The following is an 8,057-nucleotide window of genomic DNA, read 5'->3' as shown; positions in this document are numbered from 1 at the left end:
GACAAATATATTACAAGTACTTCAATTCATATTTATTGGCCATAAATAAATCACAAAAGATTTTTAAATACTTAAAACTGGTCAAAAGAACCAGTCTAGCAAAGAAAAATTCTGCATGCTTGCCAAAAAGCCATATAACCGGTGAGGCAAATGAGATGGACTTTCACTCCACTACTGTGATATTGACCTGGCATGCTCTCCCAGCTAATTATGTGATGAGGAGAGCTTCTAATTTGAAAAATGGATTCCAGTACATCAAACATCTGTTGGCACTGGGAGCATGCAGGAAATTCTGCTCACGTTACCATGGATCTTGTTTTATTGAGGTCATACACAGCTGCTATGTGCCATGATACCACTAAGCCACACTGAAAGTTAATTTTCAGGTTTTAAAGCACAACAACAATGAACAATACAAAACTAAACCAGGCTGAGAACATATGAATCATCTGATCATAAAGTAATATCAGCTGGACATTTCTTTTCTGCTAATACCCATTCGAAATCCAAAAAGGACATTGTGTATCATACTGAGTCCACTTTATTCAATAACATTGATGTTTTCGGTAGCACTGCTGTAAAACACATGAAACCGACCGTTTTCACAACCTTGGATCCCATAGCTGCAAGGTTACTCGCGTTGTTTGCATAAGTTACACGCCAGTCAATTTCTCTGATTTCCATAAATGTTAATTATTGTTTATTCAAGCAGTCCTTGGAAATTAGGCGTCTTAGATGTTCAGAATGGCAGCTGTATAGAGAACAAGATGATTTTTGAGCACCGTTGTGGTAGCTACTGCAAAATAATTTAAAGTAGTTCACCTTTATTCAAAGCTACCACTTTAATAAACATAAAACCTGGCCCTCATTGCAGCTCACAGTATTCTGGCCGCGAAAGTCGACTTAACTGACATCCAAAACAACAAACCTTATAGTTGTTAAAAGTCAGGGTTAACTCAAATAATGGTGGATCAGTCTGTAAAAGTATAGATTTTATGATCAGAAACTATGTCTGTTCAAAAGTCAAGGTCAAGGTCAAAGTTTATTTATAAAGCACATTTACAAGCAGTCACTACTGCCCCAAAGTGCTGTACAGGCATAGAAATAACATAAAATACAAAACTATTCCAAAAAATATTTAAAAACAGCAAAGAATAAAACTGAAAAGTAATTGACATTGGATTTCATCTGCCTCGGCTAAACTCCAGCAATCCAGCTAACGCTAGCACATTGCCTTGCGACTTACATCGGATGACTTGACAACTGAGCGTCAGAATTTCACACGCGCAATGTCAATTTGCATAAGCCGTACTATTTGAATTCCTGATTGGTTGACTGCCAAATTAAAATCTTAAACAAAATTATAAAATAATGTTATTAACCGGTTAATGGTAATTTCAAATAAGTGTTTCTGTTCAGAATGTTTAAACGTGATTTGGTTTTCACTGGAAAAACTGTTACTTAGATTCAACTCAAAAAAATTAAGGCAACATTTTCCAACTACTTTTTGCAAGTTTAGTGAACTAACTGATATTTTGAGTAAGGACAACTTAATAATGTGCATTTCAATGTATGCAAAAATATTAAGTAGCATTTTCAGAAAAAGCCAATAAATTGAGTACAATCAATGTAAAACATATCAGCATATTATACACATTAGACTTAATTAAAATAGGTAACATTTAAATGAAAAAATACTAGTTAATGTCTTCTGATTTATTCATTTTGACCATTTCTTTGTTTTGGAACGGCTTCAAATAATTAGGTGCTACTATGTCAATTTCCAACATTTATTAAATCATTGCAGCTTATAAACTGCTGGTTAGTAAAACACATTTACAGTACAGTGTGTACATAATATTGAAACATTTTAACACTTACATTACAGTTCACAAGCATGATCATCTCCTCAACTTAAAAAGTACAGCTTAGCATAATACCTTTACAGCGTGTGTAAATATTTTTAAACATCTTTAGTTAAACATCTCACTGATCCCACTAACTGACCAGTTTTTAAAGTGCAGCTTCACAGCAGGGCTATTTTGTGTGTATAAAATATAAACTTTTTTCACACCAGAAAGTATGACCTGCAGCATAGTATAAAACATGACAAGGACAAACCATTATGACATCCTGAAAAATTCAATGTTAACAGACAAAGAAAACAGCTGTTTACAAGTGCAGAGTGACAGTCATGTCTGAGTGCCTAGGCAAGGAGCTTGTTTTTCAGAGTCATGAACTTGGGGCTTGGTTTTGGGCACAGTGTGTCAAGTCCCATGAAAAGTCTTTGAAACACCTCAAATGTTTTTGAAACCTTGGATGGATACTCGAGATTAAGTGCATATGTCAACCCAAGCAGCATGCTTTGGCCAGATTTCCAAGATTGGTAAGGACTGGTATTCCCTCAATGATGATTCCTACTGCATCTGGCTCACGGCAGACATAGATGCTCATATTCTTCTTTTTCAGGTCCTCATGAACAGTGGTCTCTGCAGCCCCCTTTGAGATAAAAATGAAGTATTTAAGACAAACAATCTCATTTGTTGATGGAAAACAAATATGTGTTCAAAAAAATCCTCTTCGTAAATGAAAGACTTACTTGTGGTGAATTAAGGGATTTAGCTTCTGGGTGGTATCTTGAGAGGCGAGAGTGGAAGGTACTCCAGGATTTAAAAGAACATGGCCAATCTATATGAATACAAGGCAAGGCATGGCCGTGTCCAAAGGTCCCCTGATGCAGTATACAATGCTTTAAAATGTCACTCTTTCCTTGTACCACAGTGCTGCACAATTTACAGGGCCATCCCATCTGGGGAGAGAAAAAAAAAAGTTAGTTAGCCTTTTGAATACAAGTGTGATGAAAGCCCTTTAAAAAATACACTTAAAATACAAGTGAAGATTATCCTGCTGAACAAAACAAGAATGATTAACTTTAGTTCCTCGCAGAACTTATCTTAGAAAATAATCTGAAACCTCGTGTAAAAACCCCACTGAATTTTTTGTAATGATATCATCATACAGCACCCACAGGCATAACTAATTACAATATTGGGAGGAGGGATGTTAATACAAATAAATTAGTCAAAAAAAATATTTTCACTTAAACAAATGGTTTTAAAATGCATTAACAAAATATAAATATATCAAGAGTTAGACATCTGCACCCAATAATTACAGAGCAATAGAAATATGAAATTTGGGTTATGAGTTAGGCCTATGCATAGAGTACATTGTGAGCGTACACATTTGTGAAAGATGAACTGCCGTATATTTGCCTTAACTATGCTTTACCATAATTAAACAGCTTTGGACTAATTGATAATCACTCAGCTAACGTTAAGTTAGCTGTGGCTTCGTGTGTGTCTGTAACTTACGTCCACTCCTAAACTATGTCGAAGCAACGACAATGTTTTTGAAGTTAGAAACACCTCTGAAACATTAAACTATCACACAAAGACAACATAACTTATACATTGCACACACATGTAGGCACACACAGTCTATGGATAGAGCACATTCAAATTTGGCGGGTTGCAAAAGTTTGTAAGAAACAGAGCTAACGTAACATTATGCTTTTGCAGATTGCACAACACAAACACGTTAATTAGGGTAAAATCAAACTTTTAAAAATACAAAGAGTTACTTACATGGGGTACGTGAAGTATAAATGATCCGGCTCCGTGGAAAACCCTGGTCGAATAAACTCCTGGAACAGACGAGAGTGAACAATTTGCCCGGGCTTGTTCTTCCGTTGCTGCGGGTGGGCGGGTCGTGTCTTTTTACGTCTGGTATTAACTTTTAAAATGAGTTCTGTAAAATCAATTTATGGTGAAGTCCAATGAAATTAATTTTATTATAGAAAATATTAAGTTACGAAAATATTCACACTTTTTACTTATTGATAACTCAAAAAAACAAAGAAAGAAAAATAAATTAATTTATTGGAATAAATATAGTTTTTAAAATGAAGTCATATGGACGATAGCACTGAACGACTTTTTACAGTAGTTTATGTTCCTGTTAAAATTTTGTTCGTTTTCTGTTTTTGTTTTCAGTTCAGAGCCCTGAAAGTAAAGCTGCACATGCAACATTGTAAAAAAAACAAAAAAAAAAAAAAAACATTTTATCACATTAGACAGCTACTTTTAAGAAAAATTAGCTTAAAAAAATAAATTAAAATAAAATAAATAAAATAACCCAGCTAACAGGGGACATTCTCAGAACTTTCGCTAACATTCTAGGAAGGTTCTCTCAAAGAGTTCAGTTAATAAAAAGTTCGTTCAAAGTTATGTGGTCTTTAATAATGTTCTCCAAATGTTAGCACAAAAACATTATTCACATTGTTCATTGGAGCATTTTTTCTGCAATGTTTCAGTTGGATGTTTGTCTAACATTTCTTAAATGTTATCACTTGTTTCATAATGTTCAGAGAACATTCAAAAGCAGTATGAAGACTGACAAATGGAATGTTTACTTAATGTTTGCATAACCAAGAAAAAAGTGTTCATAAAACATTTTAAAAACTGGACATTATTTTGAATGTTCAGAGAACCTTGAAAAAATGAAAAATAAATTATAACTTAATTGGGAGCATTAGAAAAATGTTCTTAGAACACATTTTTGTTTGCTGCCAAGCAACTGTCACACACTGAAAAATGTAGTACCTGTTATAGCTTACCTTTTAGTTATTTCCTTTCCAAACACTGTAATTAATATAAAAACAATTGTTATATAGACCATAGCTCTGAATATTCATACAGAGAACTACCTGACCTTGGGTTAACATCTTTGAATTGTTGGATGCGGTAAGAAATTCTGGTCCGCTCTAAACCTGGGGAGCACTGCAGGTTGTTGCACTGCACCATAAAGATAATGAGGATTAATATGGTTCTTTAAAACCTCTGTGGGGTTTAGATTCGAGTATTTTTCTGCAAGTGCAGGTCTTTATGGAGATGACTGGAGTAAGTTGCAGCTGATAACCATGATGATATGACTAAAACATACCATTAAAATGAATCATGAAAGTCTGGGGTGCTTCTGGGGTTTTATTGTTTTAATATATATATTTTTTAACATTATTTCATGATTTCCTTTTTTGTCTTAGAAGACATTCAGAGGCTTATTAAATGCTAAATTTAATCTCCTGCATAACAATTACATTTGTTAAAGATAAAGAATTAAATTAGGATAATCCCAAATGTTTACAGAAGGTTATTGCATTTCTCTTCTTTTTTTTCTTCTTTTTTTTTCTTTCTTTTTCTTATGCATATAATCCCCTACTTAAAGGTGAAGTGTGTAATATGCACCACTAAACATGGAATGGCTAAAGTTATAGCTTTTTCAATTAGCTTTCAAAGAGATTTCCCAAACCCTGGACCAATACACCATTTTTCATCCGCCAGGGGTCTGAATTATAAAACTGTGTTTTTGATCCTTACTATTGATCATTATTTGCGCAAAAATATTTCCTCAGACCATGAGTTCTGCTATTATCTTGCGCTAAGCAATCCTCGCTGTAGTTAAAACATTAAAACACAGCATGCCACAGGAAAAGTGTTCAAAAGCATCGCATCTACTACAAATGTTTCTATTTATTAGAATGTAAAAAAAAATAAAAATGTTGTACCTTCTTGGTAATGATTTCATGTAATTTAAGTGCTTAACTCCATTAATGAGAATGGCATATTAAATCTAAATGTGCATATCAGATGTAAAACATAGTTATTTATTTATTTATTTATTTTTATTTAAACTGTTATTGTGAACATGCACTGTATGTATGATTAGGGCTCATAAAGAAGTTTTGAAGTGGTTTTCCTTCATCTGCTGTCAGTCCCTGTAAGCCATCTAACTCCAGCTCACCATCGGTGTCGCCAAACTGCTCCGTCTCCAAAACACATGGGTTTAAATTTAATTGAATTTGTTCTTTATTTGTCATTGTTATAAATAACAACAAAATAACATCAGATAATCCTACAATATAAGTGCAATAAAAAGTTTATAAAGTGCAATCCATTATATCTTACACCGTTTTCTTCAGGTAAAGAGGCGTTGCTGTGCCTTTCCCACAACTGAGGCGGTGTTAATGCCCCAGGACAGGTCCTCAGTAACAGTCAGTCCCAGGAACTTAAAGCTAGGAACTCGCTGTACCTCCTCACTTCCAATAAAAAAGTGTGGTGTGGTTAAGTTGTCCTTTTTTCCTAAAATCCACAATCACTTCCTTGGTCTTCTAGGTTATGCTCCTTACACCATGTTGCCAGGTGTTCAACTTTCTGTATGCAGTCTCATCATTTTTAGTGATAAGTCCTAACACTGTAGTGTCATCATCATATATATATATATATAAAATCAAACCTACATGACAAAAATTCTCCTCGCTCATCCAAAAACTCCAGCATATTCAGTTGTCAGACACGACTGGAACTTAAAACGGGACGTGCTTCTGTGGTCAGATGAAACAAACGAATAAAAAAAAGAGCTTTTTGGCAGCAAACCCACCAGATGCACAGGTTCCTAAGAAATATCCCAATGGATTTAACACATTGTGACTGAAATTACATTTCCTATGCTTCTGACCTGAGGAAGCTATTAATTTCTCTCAGTGGACTTCTCTCAGCGATAATGAGGATGATGACAAGTAAGTGTATCTCTATTGGATTGATGAGGATTGAGGATGCCATATCTGTACTCACCTTTCCTGCACTAGCTGTCTATCAGTCAGACGGAGTGCAATTTTATAAATGAATGTCTTTCATGTCAAAATCTTCTGTTTTCAAGGCTCTCTCCTCCACAAACCAAAAACAGTCAATGATATTTCCTGATCAGTCCTTCTGTTTAGTAAATGTATCTTCTTTTTATTATTATTATTATTATTATTATTAAATTAACAATTAAAAATGTTCACGTCTTTGCTTTACAAATGAAAATATATGAGACCTTAAGACCAGACCTGGTAATCTGGTGATGGAACTTGACTAGTCTAAGGTAGCTCAAATGCCTTTGGGTATGCTAAGATATTATCAACTTCTGCGCTACTTTGATCTAATATTTAGCATTTTTTTATTTTAAATATTGTAAGGCAAGGCAAGGCAAGTTTATGTATATAGCACATTTCATACACAATGGCAATTCAATTCAATTGTAGATTTAGGTAGTCTTTAAAACTATTGAATATATTTGGAGACAAAGGTCTTGTTAATGATTTTCAGTTTTGTTCAAGCTAATTAAAGCAACAGTTGTTCAATAACGGAACAATATGCATATGCAAAAGTATGGTATTTGTGGTCAAAGGCGTTACTGTTGGGGCGAAAGGCACAATAATTAACATGATAATAAATATATGACTGACTTTTCCATTTGTTGATGTGACATGGTTAGATTCAGATGGTAAATATCATATATTAAGATGGGTGTCTATCTTAGAGATAATTAAACTTATTAAATATTATATTAATGATATGTTACTACTGTAAATATATATTAAATTATTATGGGATCTCCTCCAATGCTTTCGGAATCTTTACTTTTTAAAATAATTGTATGTATTTTTTAAATCTATTTTGATATTAGCATATTTTAATGACAATATATTTATTGAAAATAAATATTTAAATTATCAAAATCAAAATAAAATAGTGCAAACAATGCTAAAGTGACTGTTTTGAACAAGTATTAACTTAGATGTTATTAAAAACATATTTAGCTTAAGTATTTGTATAAATACTTTGTGCCTCTTGCCACCCTATACATTTATAAGGCTATTAAACAAAATAAATTATTATTTATTTTCACACAGAATTTTTTGCTCCATAAATGTTCAATACAAACAGATATATTTTTCCGCAATCTATGGGAATAGTACAAAGCACATTTGAAAAGCACTCCATTGTACCCTACTGTTTTAAGTCTTGATAATTGTCATCACTCAAGTTTTTTTTTTATTTTTTTTTTTATAATTTGTATTATTTTTATTATTACTAATTGTTTTAGATTGTTCAGATAACATTCAAAAGTAACATTCTTATAATATTTGCAAAATGATGAAACAGAATGTTCCC

General features: G+C 33.2%; 1 long non-coding RNA gene across 1 annotated transcript; it reads right to left on the bottom strand.

Annotated features, from left to right (window-relative positions):
- Positions 1-1,776: 1,776 nt before the first annotated feature.
- LOC309488715 lies at positions 1,777-3,968 on the bottom strand. The gene is made up of 3 exons (XR_014202247.1): positions 3,648-3,968; positions 2,600-2,809; positions 1,777-2,499 (listed from the first exon to the last, which is right to left on the bottom strand). It is a non-coding gene; the product is annotated as an uncharacterized lncRNA (long non-coding RNA).
- Between the last annotated feature and the right edge of the window lie 4,089 nt (positions 3,969-8,057).

The sequence above is a fragment of the Leuciscus leuciscus genome (assembly GCF_965113295.1).
Source record: "Leuciscus leuciscus genome assembly, chromosome: 24".
NCBI lineage: Eukaryota > Metazoa > Chordata > Actinopteri > Cypriniformes > Leuciscidae > Leuciscus > Leuciscus leuciscus.
This window is presented reverse-complemented; position numbering and strand designations above follow the sequence as displayed.